Source organism: Arachis hypogaea, chromosome 16 (assembly GCF_003086295.3).
Source record: "Arachis hypogaea cultivar Tifrunner chromosome 16, arahy.Tifrunner.gnm2.J5K5, whole genome shotgun sequence".
Taxonomy (NCBI): Eukaryota; Viridiplantae; Streptophyta; class Magnoliopsida; order Fabales; family Fabaceae; genus Arachis; species Arachis hypogaea.
In genome coordinates, this window is record NC_092051.1 from 28,690,243 (window position 1) to 28,709,152 (window position 18,910).

The window sequence follows — 18,910 nt, forward strand, 5'->3', positions numbered from 1 at the left end:
AATCATGGGATTGGGTACATATTCATGCACTAAATGTTTCAACCATATGCATTGATACCCTTGTATGTATTTTATCTTGAAAAGAAAAAAATAATAAAAGAAAAAGAAAAGAAAAATAAAAAGAATGTAAAAAAAATAGAAAAAACAAAAGAAAGAAAAATATATAGAAAAAAGAAATAATAAAAAGGGGACAAAAATGCCCCAAAGTAAAGTAATAATAACAATGCATATGGAATGTGAATTAAAGAGAATGCATGAGTATGTAAAAAAAGTGGAAATCATGGGTAGCTAGGTATTGTATTAAAATTGTATAGGTTGTTATATGTGTTTGGTGAGAGCTTAGGTTAATCAAAGATTCAAATTTCAAGCTCACTTGACCATATGCATCCTTACCTTTACCCTAGCCCCATTACAACTTATGAATAAGTCCTCATGATAAATGTATGCAGGCATTGAATAATTGTTGATTGTTAGATAAAAAACAAATATTGGAAACCATGATTAGAGGAGAATTGAGTGAATCAATCCTATACACTAGAGTGACTAGAGCGGATACACTTCCGGTGAGGGTTTGATGCTCAATTCCTTGTTCCCTGCTTTCACCAGCTTTCTTTTTGCAAGTTTGTATATACCTCATTTTTTATATTTGAATTGGTGGATGATAAACCCATATTTCATGAGTTCTTTTGTGCTTAATTAGAGTGATTTATTCAACTCTTCACCTACTTATCCACATTAATTGCATGGTTTTACTTTCCCTTCCTTATTATGTCATATAATGAAAAACATGTTTTCTAAGCTTTAAAATTAATTATTTTAATTACCTTTATTTCCATTCGATGCCGTGATTAGTGTGTTGAGTAGTTTCAGATTTTCTAAGGCAGAATGACTTAAAGGATGAAAAAGGAAACATACTAAAATGGAAGGAGAAAGCAAAACAAAGCTTTAAAGGAACTGGTATCCACGCGATCGCATGGATGACGCGATCGCGTGCCAAGCACGAATCAGCAGCGACGCGGCCGCATGAATGACGCGACCGCGCGCCTTAAGCAAAATGCACATGACGCGGTCACACGACTGACGCGACCGCGTAGCAAGGACAAGCTCCGAATGACGCGACCGCGTGACCCACGCGGACGCGTGACAGAGGCCACGCACCAGAAATTGCAGAAAATGCTCATAACGAGTTCTGAGGCCCTTTTTTGGCCCAAATCCAAGTCCAGAAGGCATAGACCAGAGGTTATGAAGTGAGGGAATGCATCCATTCAGAGAGAGCTCACATATTTTCACCTTTCAATGAATTAGATTTAGTTGAGAGGGAGATCTTCTCTCTCTCTCTTTTAGGATTTAGGATTTCTTCTTGTTTTAAGAGTAACTCTGGATCCCAGGTTTAATGTTCTTTTAATATTACTTCTCTTTATTTATTCCAACATTTGAATTGATTATTATTATTTATGAATTATTCCATGTTACAGATTTCTATTTGAATTAATGATGATTGAGGTATTTTCAGTTTATGATTGTTCTCTTTGACTTAAGTTGCCATTGCTTCCTATCTAAGGACACTTTTATTATTCCCACAATTTTACTTTTCCCCTTTTGGTTCTGGTTAAGAATTTATTAACTCAACAGTTATTAAACTCAACATAATTGATAATCGTTATCTTGCTAATTGAGCTGAACTTAAATAATCCCAACCTTTTCTGAGGAAATAATTAGGATTCAAAAGTCAATTTAATTAGTCCCTTGACTTTCCTTTGCCCTGGTAAAAGTTGACCAAGTGGAGTTTAGATTCAACTTTCATTATAGTTGAGATAACTAAGTTGGACCTCTAATTTCTCTACCTTGCTAAAAGTTGCTTTACAGTTATTATTTATTCTTAATTGCCATTTAATTCACTCGTCATTTAGATTACTTGCTTCTCACCTTCTAAACCCCGATTGCAACCTTTATAGCCAATAATAAGAATACACTTCCTCGCAGTTCCTTGAGAAGACGACCCGAGGTTTGAATACTCGGTTAACAATTTTAAAAGGGGTTTGTTACTTGTGATACCCAACACGTTTGTACGAAGGAATTTTTGCCGGTTTAGAAACTATATCTACAACGCAACCGTTTCTATGAATTTCTTTACTGGTAGAAATCCCGACGTCAGTGGAGTTTATGAAACGTCATATGACGTTAACCCTACATGTTCATATACGTTCTTGGAGATTGATTTACTTTTAACCAAGTAGGTAGAATCATTTTGCATTTAGTTGCATGCATGTAGATAGGTTCATATAGTTTATTTGAATTAAATAAATGTTCATACCCCATTTCTAGTCTTTCTTAGGGATCGGTGGTGCACGAGATTGTGATGTCCAGGCTCGAACAATCCCTGGTAATGGCTCCAAAGCTTGGTGCTTTGATCTTAATTCATAATTGTCACAACTTCGATACAACTAACCAGCAAGTGCACTGGGTCGTCCAAGTAATACCTTACGTGAGTAAGGGTCGAATCCCACGGAGATTGTTGGTATGAAGCAAGCTATGGTCACCTTGTAAATCTCAGTCAGGAAAATATAAAATAATCATGGAGTTTTCGAATATTATATAGTAAAATAGGGATAGAGATACTTATGTAATTCATTGGTAGGAATTTCAGATAAGCGAATGAAGATGCTTTTCGTTCCTCTGAACCTCTGCTTTCCTGCTATCTTCATCCAATCAGTCTTACTCCTTTCCATGGCTGGCTTTATGCAGGGGCATCACCGTTGTCAGTGGCTACATCCCCTCCTCTCAGTGAATAATATGCTCACGCACCCTGTCACGGCACGGCTATTCATCTGTCGGTTCCCGATCATGCTGGAATAGGATTCACCCTCCTTTTGCGTCTGTCACTAACGCCCAGCACTCGCGAGTTTGAAGCTCGTCACAGTCATTCAATCATTGAATCCTACTCAGAATACCACAGACAAGGTTTAGACCTTCCGGATTCTCTTGAATGCCGCCATCATTCTAGCTTACGCCACGAAGATTCCTGTTAGGAGATCTAAGAGATATTCATTCTAGCTTAATTCATGTTGAACAGAAGTGTTTGTCAGGCACGCGTTCATAGGGGAGATGGTGATGAGCGTCACACATAATCATCACCTTCATCACGTTCTTGGGTGCGAATGGATATCTTAGAAGCGAAATAAGATGAATTGAATAGAAAACAGTAGTACTTGCATTAATCTTTGAGGAACAGCAGAGCTCCACACCTTAATCTATGGAGTGTAGAAACTCTACCGTTGAAAATACATAAGTGAAAGGTCCAAGCATGGCCGAGATGGCCAGCCCCCTAAATGAGATCACAGGATCAGAATACAATCCAGGATCCAAAGATGGTCAAAAAGACTAGTAAGAGGTCCTATTTATAATATACTAGCTACTAGGGTTTACATGAGTAAGTAATTGATGCATAAATCCACTTCCGGGGCCCACTTGGTGTGTGCTTGGGCTGAGCTTTGAGTGTTGCACGTGCAGAGGCCATTTGTGGAGTTGAACGCCAGTTTCTGTGCCAGTTTGGGCGTTCAACTCTGGTTTTGGATCCTTTTCTGGCGCTGGATGCCAGATTTGGGCAGAAGGCTGGCGTTGAACGCCAGTTTATGTCGTCAATTCTTGGCCAAAGTATGGACTATTATATATTGCTGGAAAGCCCTGGATGTCTACTTTCCAATGCAATTGGAAGCGCGCCATTTCGAGTTCTGTAGCTCCAGAAAATCCACTTTGAGTGCAGGGAGGTCAGAATCCAACAGCATTAGCAGTCCTTTTTCAACCTCTGAATCTGATTTCTGCTCAAGTCCCTCAATTTCAGCCAGAAAATACCTGAAATCACAGAAAAACACACCAACTCATAGTAAAGTCCAGAAATGTGAATTTAATATAAAAACTTATGAAAACATCCCTAAAAGTAACTAGATCCTTCTAAAAACATACTAAAAACAATGCCAAAAAGCGTATAAATTATCCGCTCATCACAACACCAAACTTAAATTGTTGCTTGTCCCCAAGCAAATGAAAATCAAATAGGATAAAAAGAAGAGAATATACTATAAATTCCAAACTATCAATGAAACATAGTTTCAATCATATGAGCGGGACTTATAGCTTTTTGCCTCTTGAATAGTTTTGGCATCTCACTTTATCCATTGAGGTTCAGAATGATTGGCATCTATAGGAACTCAGAGTTCAGATAGTGTTATTGACTCTCCTAGTTCAGTATGATGATTCTTGAACACAGCTTCTTTATGAGTCTTGGCCGTGGCCCTAAGCACTTTGTTTTCCGGTATTACCACCGAATACATAAATGCCACAGACACATAATTGGGTGAACCTTTTCAGATTGTGACTCAGCTTTGCTAAAGTCCCCAATTAGAGGTGTCCAGGGTTCTTAAGCACACTCTTTTTTTGCTTTGGACCTTGACTTTAACCGCTCAGTCTCAAGTTTTCACTTGACACCTACACGCCACAAGCACATGGTTAGGGACAGCTTGGTTTAGCCGCTTAGACCAGGATTTTATTCCTTTAGGCCCTCCTATCCACTGATGCTCAAAGCCTTGGGATCCTTTTTATTTGCCCTTGCCTTTTGGTTTTAAGGGTTATTGGCTTTTTCTGCTTGCTTTTTCTTTTTCTTTCTATTTTTTTTTGCCTATTTTTTTTTTTCTGCAAGCTTTTTTTTTTTTTTGCTGCTTTTTCTTGCTTCAAGAATCATTTTTATGATTTTTCAGATTATCAAATAACATGTCTCCTAGTCATCATTCTTTCAAGAGCCAACATATTTAACATTCTTAAACAACAACTTCAAAAGACATATGCACTGTTCAAGCATACATTCAGAAAACAAGAAGCATTGTCACCACATTAATATAATTAAACTAAGTTCAAGGATAAATTCAAAACTCATGTACTTCTTGTTCTTTTGAATTAAAACATTTTTCTTTTAAGAGAGGTGATGGATTCATAGGACATTTATATCTTTAAGACAAAGTTACTAACTACTAATGATCATGTAATGGGGACACAAACATAGATAAGCACATAGAAAACGAAAAACAGAAGTAAGAAGAACAAGGAATGAATCCACCTTAGTGATGGTGGCGTTTCCTTCTTGAGGAACCAATGATGTCCTTGAGCTCTTCTATGTCTCTTCCTTGTCTTTGTTGCTCCTCCCTCATTGCCTTTTGATCTTCTCTTATTTCATGCAGCATGATGGAGTGCTCTTGATGTTCCACCCTTAGTTGTCCCATATTGGAACTCAATTCTCCTAGGGAGGTGTTGATTTGCTCCCAATAATTTTGTGGAGGAAAGTGCATTTGAGGCATCTCAGGGATCTCATGGAAATGAGCTTCTTGCGCCTCTTGAGCTCCATGACTGGGCTCTCTTGCTTGCTCCATCTTTTTCTTAGTGATGGGCTTGTCCTCTTTGATGAGGATATCTCCCTCTATGTCAATCCCAGCTGAATTGCATAGGTGGCAAATGAGGTGAGGAAAGGCTAACCTTGCCATGGTGGAGGACTTGTCAGCCACCTTGTAGAGTTCTTGAGGTATAATCTCATGAACTTCCACCTCTTCTCCAATCATGATGCTATGGATCATGATGGCCCGGTCTATAGTAACTTCAGACCGGTTGCTAGTGGGAATGATTGAGCATTGAATAAACTCCAACCATCCTCTAGCTATAGGCTTGAGGTCCAATCTTCTTAGTTGAACCGGCTTGCCTTTGGAGTCAATCTTCCATTGAGCTCCTTCTACACATATGTCCATAAGGACTTGGTCCAACCTTTGATCAAAGTTGACTCTCCTTGTGTAGGGGCGTGCGTTCTCTTCCATGTATGGCAAGTTGAACGCCAACCTCACATTCTCCGGACTAAAATCTAAGTATTTCCCCCGAACCATTGTAACATAGTTCTTTGGATCCGGGTTCTTACTTTGATCATGGTTCTTGGTGATCCATGCATTGGCATAGAACTCTTGAACCATTAGGATGCCGACTTGTTGGATGGGATTTGTTAGGACTTCCCAACCTCTTCTTTGAATTTCATGTCGGATCTCCGGATACTCATTTCTTTTGAGTTTAAAAGGGACCTCAGGGATCACCTTTTTCTTGGCCACAACATCATAGAAGTGGTCTTGATGGGCTTTGGAGATGAACCTTTCCATCTCCCATGACTCGGATGTGGAAGCTTTTATCTTCCCTTTCCCTCTTCTAGAGGATTCTCCGGTCTTAGATGCCATCAATGGTAATGGAAAAACAAAAAAGTTATGCTTTTACCACACCAAACTTAGAATATTGCTCGCCCTCGAGCAATAAACAAAAGAATAGAAGAAGAAGAAGAAGAAATATGGAGAGGGAGAAGGAGATGTGGTTTCGGCTAAGGAGAGTGTAGAGGGGTGTGTTGTGTGAATTTGGTGAAGAATGGAGGTCTTTATATAGGGAATGGAGGGGGGTTAAGGTTCGGCCATATGGGTGGGTTTGGGTGGGAAATTGGTTTTGAATTTTGAAGGTAGGTGGAGTTTATGAGGTAGGTTTATGGGGAAGAGTGGGTGGATGTGAGTGGTGAAGGTTTAGTGGGGAAGAGAGATTGAGGTGATTGGTGAGGGGTTTTTAGGGAAGAGTGTTTATGGGGTTGTGTGAAAGAGAGTGGTGAGAAGAAGTGAGTGGAGGTAGGTGGGGATCCTGTGGGGTCCACGGATCCTGAGTGGATCCTGTGGGGTCCACAGATCCTGAGGTGTCAATGTATTTACATCCCTGCACCATTAGGCATGTAAAAATGCCTTTGTACCCAACTCTGGGCGTTCAGCGCCAGGTTGGTGGCCATTTTGGGCGTTCAACGCCCATCTGTGTGCCATTTCTGGCGTTGAACGCCAGAACCATGCCTGTTCTAGCATTCAGCGCCCAGAAGCTGCCCATTTTGGGCGTTCAGCGCCAGAACCATGCTCTGTTCTGGCGCTGAACGCCAGACAGATGCTCCTCCAGGGTGTGATTTTTCTTCTGCTGTTTTTTTATTCCGTTTCCAATTTTTATATTTATTTTGTGACTCCACATGATCATTAACCTAAGAAAACATGAAAAACAATAAAAATAAGAGTTAGATAAACATTGGGTTGCCTCCCAACAAGCGCTTCTTTAATGTCAATAGCTTGACAGTGGGCTCTCATGGAGCCTCACAGATGTGCAGAGCTTTGTTGAAACTCTCCAACACCAAACTTAGAGTTTGGATATGGGAGTTCAACACCAAACTTAGAGTTTGGTTGTGGCCTCCCAACACCAAACTTAGAGTTTGACTCTGGGGGCTCTGGTTGACTCTGCTTGGAGAGAAGCTTTTGCTGCTTCCTCTCCATGGTTGCAGAGGGAGATCCTTGAGTTTTGAATACAAGGGAGTTCTCATTCCATTGAAGGACTATTTCACCTCTGTCAACATCAATCACAGCTCTTGCTGTGGCCAGGAAAGGTCTTCCTAGGATGATGGATTCATCCTCTTTCTTTCCAGTATCCAGGACTATGAAATCAGTAGGTATGTAAAGGCCCTCAACCTTTACTAATACATCTTCTACTTGTCCATAAGCCTGTTTTCTTGAGCTGTCTGCCATCTCTAGTGAGATTTTAGCAGCTTGCACCCCATAGATTCCCAGTTTCTCTATTACAGAGAGGGGCATGAGGTTTATTCCTGAACCAAGGTCACACAGAGCTTTAAAGATCATAGTGCCTATGGTACAGGGTATTATGAACTTTCCAGGATCCTGTCTCTTCTGAGGTAATGTCAGTTGATCCAGATCACTCAGTTCATTGATGAACAAGGGAGGTTCAACTTCCCAAGTATCAATGCCAAATAATTTGGCATTCAGCTTCATGATTACACTAAGAAACTTGGCAGTTTGCTCTTCAGTAACATCCTCATTCTCTTCAGAAGAGGGATACTCATCAGAGCTCATGAAGGGCATAAGGAGGTTCAATGGAATCTCTATGGTCTCTAGATGAGCCTCAGAGTCCTTTGGTTCCCCAGAGGGAAGCTCCTTATTGATCACTGGACGTCCCAGGAGGTCTTCCTCCTTGGGATTCACGTCCTCTCCTCTCCTCACAGATTCGGCCATGGCGCTTATGTCAATGGCCTTGCACTCTCCTTTTGGGTTCTCTTCTGTATTGCTTGGGAGAGTACTAGGAGGGATTTCAGTGATCCTTTTACTCAGCTGGCCCACTTGTGCTTCCAGATTTCTAATGGAAGACCTTGTTTCATTCATAAAACTTACAGTGGCCTTAGATAGATCAGAGACTAGATTTGCTAAATTAGAAGCATTTTGTTCAGAGTTCTCTGTCTGTTGCTGAGTTGATGATGGAAAAGGCTTGCTATTGCTAAACCTGTTTCTTCCACCATTATTAAAGCCTTGTTGGGGCTTTTGATCCTTCCATGAGAAATTTGGATGATTTCTCCATGTTGAGTTATAGGTGTTTCCATAAGGTTCACCTAAGTAATTTACCTCTGCTATTGCAGGGTTCTCAGGATCATAGGCTTCTTCTTCAGAAGATGCCTCTTGAGTACTGTTGGGTGCAGCTTGCATTCCATGCAGACTCTGAGAGATCATATTGACTTGCTGAGTCAATATTTTGTTCTGAGCCAATATGGCATTCAGAGTATCAACTTCAAGAACTCCCTTCTTCATAGGCGTCCCATTATTCACAGGATTCCTTTCAGAAGTGTACATGAACTGGTTATTAGCAACCATGTCAATGAGTTCTTGAGCTTCTACAGGCGTTTTCTTTAGGTGAATGGATCCACCTGCAGAAGTGTCCAGTGACATTTTTGATAGCTCAGATAAACCATCATAGATTATATCCAGGATGGTCCATTCTGAAAGCATGTCAGAAGGACACTTTTTGGTCAACTGTTTGTATCTTTCCCAAGCTTCATAGAGGGATTCACCTTCTTTCTGTCTGAAGGTTTGAACATTAGCTCTAAGCTTGCTCAGCTTTTGAGGAGGAAAGTACTTGGCTAAGAAAGCCGTGACCAGCTTATCCCAAGAGTTCAGGCTGTCTTTGGGTTGAGAATCCAACCATAATCTAGCTCTGTCTCTTACAGCAAAAGGGAAAAGCATGAGCCTGTAGACTTCAGGATTTACTCCATTAGTCTTAACAGTATCACATATCTGCAAGAACTCAGTTAAGAACTGAAAAGGATCTTCAGATGGAAGTCCATGAAACTTGCAGTTCTGCTGCATCAGAGAAACTAACTGAGGTTTCAGCTCAAAGTTGTTTGCTCCAATGGCAGGAATGGAGATGCTTCTTCCATGTAAATTGGAATTAGGTGCAGTAAAGTCACCAAGCATCTTCCTTATATTATTATTATTTTCGGCTGCCATCTCCTCTTCCTGTTCGAAAATTTCTGAAAGGTTATTTATGGATTGTTGTAATTTAGCTTCTCTTAAATTTTTTTTTTCAGAGTCCTTTCAGGTTCTGGATCTGCTTCCACAAGAATGTTCTTATCCTTGCTCCTGCTCATATGACAAAGAAGAAGGCACAGAAAAATAATAATAATAATGGAGATCCTTTATACCACAGTATAGGGATTCCTGTGTGAGTGGAAGAAGAGGGGGAGACAAAGAATGTAATATAATGGAAGAAACACAACTGTACGGATGGAAGAGATGTGAGATGAGATGTTAGGATATGAATGAATAAATAGAATAGGATGGGGGAGGGATAATTTTCGAAAATTATTTTGAAAAAGAGTTAGTGATTTTTGAAAATGGTTTTTGAAAAATGTTAGTAATTTTTGAAAATTTTTGAAATCAAAAATAAAAAATAAAAATAATTAGTTAATTAAAAAGAAATTTTTGATAAAGGGGGAGATATTTTCGAAAATTAGAGAGAGAGTTAGTTAGGTAGTTTTGAAAAAGTTAAGAAACAAACAAAAAGTTAGTTAGTTAGTTGAAACAAATTTTGAAAAGATAAGAAGTTAGGAAGTTAGAAAAGATATTTTGAAAAGATATTTTTGAAAAAGATAAGATAAGAAGATATTTTTGAAAAGATATGATTGAAATTAGTTTTGAAAAAGATTTGATTTTTAAAATCTCAATTAATGACTTGATTCATAAGAAATCACAAGATATGATTCTAGAATTCAAAGTTTGAATCTTTCTTAACAAGCAAGTAACAAACTTCAAATTTTTGAATCAAAACATTAATTGATTAAGTTATTTTCGAAAATTTGGTATAAAAATAAGAAAAAGATTTTTGAAAATATTTTTGGAATTTTCGAAAATAACTAAGAATTTTGAAAAAGATTTGATTTTTGAAAAAGATTTTGAAAAAGATAAGATTTTCAAATTGAAAATTTGATTTGACTCATAAGAAACAACTTTGATTTTTAAAAATTTTTGAAAAAGTCAACTCAATTTTCGAATTTGATGGGAGAAAAAGGGAAAGATATTTTTTTTATTTTTTTGAATTTTTTATGAAAAACATGAAAATTATGCAATGCATGAAATTTTTAGATCAAAACAATGAATGCATGCATGAATGATATGAATGTCAAGATGAACACCAAGAACACTATGAATGTCAAGATGAACATCAAGAACATAATTTTGAAAAATTTTTAATGCAAAGAAAACATGCAAGACACCAAACTTAGAATTCTTTAATGCTTACGCACTAAGAATTCAAGAATGCATATGATAAACATGAAAAGACACAAAACAAAAAAAATCATCAAGATCAAACAAGAAGACTTACCAAGAACAACTTGAAGATCATGAAGAACACTATGAATGCATGATATTTTCGAAAAATGCAAGATGCATATGCAAGTGACACCAAACTTATAATGTGACTCAAGACTCAAACAAGAAACAAAAAATATTTTTTGATTTTTATGATTTTCTAATTTTTTTGGATTTTTTCGAAAATTATATGAAAAAGAAAAATAAAGATTCCAAAATTTTTAATATGAATTCCAGGAATCTTGCATTCTTAGTCTAAAGCTTCAGTCCAGGAATTAGACATGGCTCACTAGCCAGCCAAGCTTTCAAAGAAAGCTTCAGTCCAAAACACTAGACATGGCCAATGGCCAGCCAAGCTTCAGCAGGTGATCATGGATCAGCAGCAGGTGGATGAGCAACAACTAAATTGCTCTTGATAACAAATTGCAAGCCTCAGTCCAAATGAATTTAGACATGGCTTTATAGCCAGCCAGGCTTCAACATGCTTCATGAAACACTAGAATTCATTCTTAAAAATCTTGAATAAAATTTTTTAAAACATTTTTTTTTTCGAAAACAGATGAGAGATTTTTTGAAATTATTTTTGAAAAAGAAAAGAAAACAAAAAGAAAATTACCTAATCTGAGCAACAAGATGAACCGTCAGTTGTCCAAACTCAAACAATCCCCGGCAACGGCGCCAAAAACTTGGTGCTGTTGCCGGATCAAAAGGGAATCTGGCACTGATGTTACCGGACCAAAAGCTTGCCGAAAACTCAAACAATCCCCGGCAACGGCGCCAAAAACTTGGTGCACGAAATTGTGATGTCCAGGCTCGAACAATCCCTGGTAATGGCTCCAAAGCTTGGTGCTTTGATCTTAATTCATAATTGTCACAACTTCGATACAACTAACCAGCAAGTGCACTGGGTCGTCCAAGTAATACCTTACGTGAGTAAGGGTCGAATCCCACGGAGATTGTTGGTATGAAGCAAGCTATGGTCACCTTGTAAATCTCAGTCAGGCAGATATAAAATAATCATGGAGTTTTCGAATATTATATAGTAAAATAGGGATAGAGATACTTATGTAATTCATTGGTAGGAATTTCAGATAAGCGAATGAAGATGCTTTTCGTTCCTCTGAACCTCTGCTTTCCTGCTATCTTCATCCAATCAGTCTTACTCCTTTCCATGGCTGGCTTTATGCAGGGGCATCACCGTTGTCAGTGGCTACATCCCCTCCTCTCAGTGAATAATATGCTCACGCACCCTGTCACGGCACGGCTATTCATCTGTCGATTCCCGATCATGCTGGAATAGGATTCACCCTCCTTTTGCGTCTGTCACTAACGCCCAGCACTCGCGAGTTTGAAGCTCGTCACAGTCATTCAATCATTGAATCCTACTCAGAATACCACAGACAAGGTTTAGACCTTCCGGATTCTCTTGAATGCCGCCATCATTCTAGCTTACGCCACGAAGATTCCTGTTAGGAGATCTAAGAGATATTCATTCTAGCTTAATTCATGTAGAACAGAAGTGTTTGTCAGGCACGCGTTCATAGGGGAGATGGTGATGAGCGTCACACATAATCATCACCTTCATCACGTTCTTGGGTGCGAATGGATATCTTAGAAGCGAAATAAGATGAATTGAATAGAAAACAGTAGTACTTGCATTAATCTTTGAGGAACAGCAGAGCTCCACACCTTAATCTATGGAGTGTAGAAACTCTACCGTTGAAAATACATAAGTGAAAGGTCCAGGCATGGCCGAGATGGCCAGCCCCTTAAACGAGATCACAGGATCAGAATACAATCCAGGATCCAAAGATGGTCAAAAAGACTAGTAAGAGGTCCTATTTATAATATACTAGCTACTAGGGTTTACATGAAAAAGTAATTGATGCATAAATCCACTTCCGGGGCCCACTTGGTGTGTGCTTGGGCTGGGCTTTGAGTGTTGCACGTGCAGAGGCCATTTGTGGAGTTGAACGCCAGTTTCTGTGCCAGTTTGGGCGTTCAACTCTGGTTTTGGATCCTTTTCTGGCGCTGGACGCCAGATTTGGGCAGAAGGCTGGCGTTGAACGCCAGTTTACGTCGTCAATTCTTGGCCAAAGTATGGACTATTATATATTGCTGGAAAGCCCTGGATGTCTACTTTCCAAAGCAATTGGAAGCGCGCCATTTCTAGTTCTGTAGCTCCAGAAAATCCACTTTGAGTGCAGGGAGGTCAGAATCCAACAGCATCAGCAGTCCTTTTTCAACCTCTGAATCTGATTTCTGCTCAAGTCCCTCAATTTCAGCCAGAAAATACCTGAAATCACAGAAAAACACACCAACTCATAGTAAAGTCCAGAAATATGAATTTAACATAAAAACTTATGAAAACATCCCTAAAAGTAACTAGATCCTACTAAAAACATACTAAAAACAATGCCAAAAAGCGTATAAATTATCCGCTCATCAATCGGCCTCAGGGGCAATGACTTGGACTTGAGCCTTCAAATTAGCAAACATCTCATCCATCCCCTCGGTCACAGACTTCTTAGGGATGGCATATCTTTCTTTGGCCTTCTCTAAGGTCTCCTGAAGATCGAACTGCTCCCCGTAAACTTGGGTATAGCTCTCCTCTACCTTCTTTTTCAATCCCTCCGCCATAGCCATAGCTGCCTCCACCTTCTTTACCCGAGACCAAGCTTTCTCCAAGTCGGACGTCAATACGGTCTTCTCCTCCTCCTTCAACTCCTTCTTTATTTCCACCAACCTCTCCACCTCAAATCGGGCAGCAACTAAGGAACTATGAGTGGCACTGAGAGGTGTCTTTTGTAACTCTCTGGCTAAAGAAGCACACACTCTGACTATCCAAATTTCATTTCAGGCCATGAGCTGGAGATGGTTTTAAATAGCCATATCGTCCATATTAATGCGGCTATAAGGGAGAATGTTCTTTTCACTCAGGCAAGCCCGTCAAAACCTTTATCGCAAATATTATTCCCCTCTTCAATGATTTTTTTTCTTTTTGAGAGGAGGCTCTGAGGAGGAAGGAGAAGGGGGAATCATTACACTCACTAGAGGGGAGCAGTAGGGATTAACTGACTTGATGGAGTAGGAATGACCTTCTTTTGGGTCGAAGTACCCGAGTCTGATTTTTCGGAGTAGATTGAACAGAGGTACCCCCGGTTTCCTTTTCTTGAATACTCTGAGTCATGACGTCTTTTCTAGTTTGGCACAGTTGTTTTATTACTGCAGACTTTGGAGCTATTTCCTCTACAAAATAAAAATAAAAGGCACCTTAGTCAACAAGTTACAACTGAAAGTCATAAAGCTAAAAGTCAGAAAGCTACCTAGCTCATACCGAAGCTGACTGGGGTCCCCTAAGAACCTTTTAGTATCCAAGTGAGGAGTCTAGCCCCAGCACTCTTCCAACACATCCACTACACACTTTTCAAGATTATTTAAGGCCTCTACACCATACTTAGCTATCATAGGTTTTTCCTCCTAGTATAGTGGAAAAGAAGGTTAATCATTCTCACCAAGATAGAAAGGTCGGACACCCTCTACAGCTCAGATTTTGGAGAAATAGTTTTCAAAATCATGGAAGGATTCATCAAAGATAGAGAAAACCTTCCTACCCTGAACGGCACAGAAGAAAAGCTAAACTAGCTTTTTTGCACCAAAAGGTTTGGTCAAAACAAAGAAATAAAAGAAGATCTTTAGAGAACGTCAGACATCAAGCTCCTGACATAAGAGTTGGTAAATTTTAAGGAAAGCCCAAGAATTCGGTGAAGCTGGGATGGAGCAACATTATAGGTCCAAAGAACATTACTCTCAAAATCCGAGAAAGTAAGCTTAACATCTAGTTTTGAGAAAAAAAATCATAACCATAAAAAAGGGACGTTCCGAGTTATCTAAAGGAGGAAAACACACCCTCTCCTCGGGATCTGGCACTACTATCTCATAATTCCGCTCATACTCCCAATTCTCACAAAGCTTATGGTGTCTACGGAATACATCGGCGTACTCTTTATCAATTATGGAGATGGGAGTAAGAACAGTAATATCTACCCAAGATAACAAAGAAGGCAGGACTTTTGATACCATGTTGACAATTACAGACCAAGGCATAAACCTACACCTACAAATACAAAATGAAGAAGTCGTCACTAAAAAGCTCAGGCACTAGTAAAAAGAAGTCGGGTAAAAGCAACAAAACATAAAACGCAATTTGAAAAGATCTTTCCAAAACAGAAAGAATAGAAATGTCATCCCTCCTATACTATCAGCAGCGAGATCATTAGGGAGGGCAACACGATTATATGCTACAGCAATAAAATGGCAAAACGGCAGCAACAATTTTTACAAAAATTATAGAAGATGCAACCGAAGTTCATATAAGTAATCTCAATCAGAAAATAACAGTTTAACAAGATATCAAAGAAATCTCAAAACACAAGTATCAACAACAAAATCCAATCGCCAATATTACTGTTAATACGACCATTCAGAATAGTTTTCATGAAAATAGAACAATCGAGGCTACAAGCAAAAGCGAATAAAAACACCAACCTCGACGAAATTTGAAGAAAGGAGAGGCACGTCAAGCAACAAAATCACGGATGATCCTTTTCGCCAAGAACTTTTTAAAATGAATCAAGATAAAGATAATCTTGAACTGGAAAACGGTTGCGACACAAGAAACAAAGAGAGAAAATGAGGTAATTCTTACGATGAAGGAGGCAAAGGGAGTGTTTTCAAAAATGGAAAAGGGAGAAGAAGGAGAACGCGAAGCATTTTATAAGAGAAAAGGGGCAAAATAATCACTTCGCACCCCTCTTTAAAGCCATGCACAGATTCCAAGGGAATTGCCGCGCGACGTTTGCCCTTCATTTAAAGCGGTAACGTTTAAAATTTAAAAACACGTCGAGTACCCTACCTCTTAAAGGTGGCATACCTGACGACGAAGAACAAAGTTGCAGAATGCTTGAACCCGACCTCTTGAAAGCTCGACCTCAAGCAGGGGAACTGTTCATACCCTGGCTCAAAGCATAAAAGCCAGGTCCAATAAAGATAAAAGGACCAACCCAAAGGGGTGGCCTCCATCATATACCTGACATCTTTAAGGAGGTCGGACACCACACAAGGAGCCCAGCTCTACTTGTCTAAAATAAGTAGCTGCATTCTTGAATCTCTCTAACTATCTCTTTCTTTCCTGAAAGATAAATCCTAACAAACTCTTAAGCTGAAAGGAATGTTTATCCATCAATAAAGGTGGAACTACTTCAACAAAGGTGGTTATCAGCTCTACTCAAGTATACACACATTCTATTCTACTAAAACATGCCTAAATCCCTTGCTAACTTAAGCATCGGAGTCTCTTGCAAGTACCACCCCCACCTCCTCATGAGGAACTCGGACGTCAGAACCTCGACGCAAGAACAAGTCAGACACTGCCTCATAAAGAGTCTCGGCCCCACACTCAGGCCCAAATCAATGTTTCAAGTAACCCTCGGAATATTAATATTATTTTCTTTAATATTATGTCTTTACCTCTCTTATTACTTATTTTAGTACTTATATATATATATATATATATATATATATATATATATATATATATATATATATATATACTTATTTACTTTCTTCTTCCTCTATGATTCCATGCCCCTTACTCTTTTCAGTATCCCATTTTTCTTCTCATATTATAGAGTTAGTTTCTTTTTCTTTTTTATTTTCTAATTTTGATAGCATCACTATCATTAATTTAGTAAATACGTATGTGTCTAAGTATATATAAAATGTATGGTATCATGATTCTTGACAAATATAATTAAAGATTATAATTATAGTTTGTTAGCTTTACTTAGCTATTATTTTGAAAAAAAACTCTGACAACTTTATCTTAAATATTATAATTTGTTCTGGAAGAATTGAGTTTGAAAACTTAAACTTTTTTAATAGATAAAAAAGTAAAAAAACATAAATTTCTAAGATGGTACAATTCTTAAAATCATATCTAATACTATCTATTTGATACAAAAAACAATAATGGATAGAGTACTCATAAATTAGAATGATTATAAACTTGCTTACGTACTTGTTTGTTTAATCTTTTGAGAGTTACACGGGTATTGAAATTGAATATTCCCAAAACAACAAAATGAGCGAAGGAGAGAGCAGGCGTGAGGGAAAAATACGAAGAGGATGATGGTCATGCCATTGGAAGAAATAAGGGGGAGAGGGTGGGTAGGTGTGCATCCGGTGAAAAGAGGGTCTTTCTTAGAATGATTTTCAGAAGGTTCCTAAGGTCTCTTATCGAGATAAGATCATTCCAACAGCAAGATCGAATGCCTTTGCACTCATTATCAGGGAATGGTATTGCGACGGTAGTAGGCAAGCAGAGTGATTCTCAGCCACCGTGTGTAAGCTTTACAATAGAGGCGAACCTGTTTGGCCAAACCTTATAGACAAGCCTTGGTGATCATGGTCCTAGACAGGAAGTATAGTTACAGAACTCTTTCTCATAAGCTGAGGGTAGTATGGCGCATCAAAGGAGGTTTCACTTTGCTAGATGTGGAATTTGGGTATTTGCTGCTGAAATTCAAATTGTTAATTTCCGACTCAGTGAATAATCTTTCGATTCTACGTTAGTTTGGATTCGGCTCTTCGGTCTCCCAATCTAATGTTAACAGGAGCAGGCAATGCTACGTATTGCAGCTGTAATAGGAGTCCTGGTAAAAGTCGATTTGGCCATCAAACTGGCAGAGAGGGAGAGATATGCCCATGTTTGTGTTTAAATAAATTTAGAGTTACCAGTGATCAAGAATATCATAGTTGAGGGTGTCTCTTAAGATGTGGAGTATGAAAGTTGAACTTTGCTATGTGAATTTTGTGCAAGATATGGCCATGATAAATCTCAATGCTTAGGTAGGGTTCCCAAGGGAAGAAAAGAGGGTTGAATCTGTTCAGGGGGAGACGCAGTATGACAACAAGTCAAATCTAGAAATTCAAAATTTAGGTGGAACGAAAACTGTTGATCCGGCCGATAATTTAGGCAAGGGTAATAGCACTAATTTGCGTGCAAAATCTGAGGATGATTCTGTAAATGGGAATGGGGCCGATGGCAAGGAAGCATGTGGAGAGGGGGAAGTGGGCTGGCATAAGGTGCTGAAGAAAGGAAAATTTAAACTAAGCCACAATTTAACAATGAAGCTCCAAGATTTCAATCAAACCTGTTTTGAGTTGGGTGGCTACCAGAGGCCCAAATCTCAGCTTTCAAGAAGATCCAGGGAGCAGGGAGTTCTGGTCGGGCATGAGGCAACTCAGCAGCGTGCGCCATCGTCTACCCATATGCCAGTGACGAGAAGACTCTCCATAAGGAAATGTCTGCGTCCGGCATCCTTGCAAAACTTGCCGGTTGGAGGCACCGCGAGGGATGCTCTGGTCCTTGAGAGTCCAACCGTGATTCAACCGAAGAAGGGAGTACCGTCGCCACTGGTTCCTGTGAGTGGGGCCTAGAAGTTTGGCATTGCATCAACGTCTGAAAAAGAAGGGGGTGCAAGGAGGTACGAAGAGTGTTGCGCTGCCGCTGATCTTGTCGATTGTGGCTCGGGATAAAGGTGCATCATTAATGAAGCAGAAGGCAGTGGTGCATGGAGGCCCGAGTTGTTCCATTCCAGGGGACAAGTCTTCTACTAAGGTTGGTGGTGCAAGTTAATTTCACCTTTTTCTTGATATTCTCTTCAATTTTATTTAATGGATAATTTAAATATCTTAGTTAGAATATTAGGGGTGCTTCTAATAAGATAACCTAGATGAATTGTATGGAGCTTGTTGGAAAATTTAGACTTATTTTTTTGTGGTTAAGACTTATTCTTCCTTTTAACATTTAAAACTATTTTGGGAAAGACTTGGTTACTATCCTGTGGGTATAGAAGAGGCAGTTGGGCATAAGGGTGGTATCTGGTTCCTTTCTTCAATGCAAGGTACTTGCTGCAAATTAGTTGATGTTTATGATCAATGTGTCACAATTGAAGTTCAACTTGAAAATGTGGTTTGGAGGTGTAGTGGTATCTATGTTAATCGTTAGCATAATACTAGAGGTCTTCTTTGGGATTATCTAGTAGCTCAGTCTTCATCTTTTCAAGGAACTTGGATTATCCTTAGTGATTTTAATGAGGTTCTTT

At 39.1% G+C, this 18,910-nt stretch overlaps 1 non-coding gene across 1 annotated transcript; it reads left to right on the top strand.

Annotated features, from left to right (window-relative positions):
• The first annotated feature begins 8,876 nt into the window (after positions 1-8,876).
• Positions 8,877-8,984, top strand: LOC112761292 (small nucleolar RNA R71). Its single transcript, XR_003181693.1, has one exon. It is a non-coding gene; the product is annotated as a small nucleolar RNA R71 (small nucleolar RNA).
• The last annotated feature ends 9,926 nt before the right edge of the window (positions 8,985-18,910 follow it).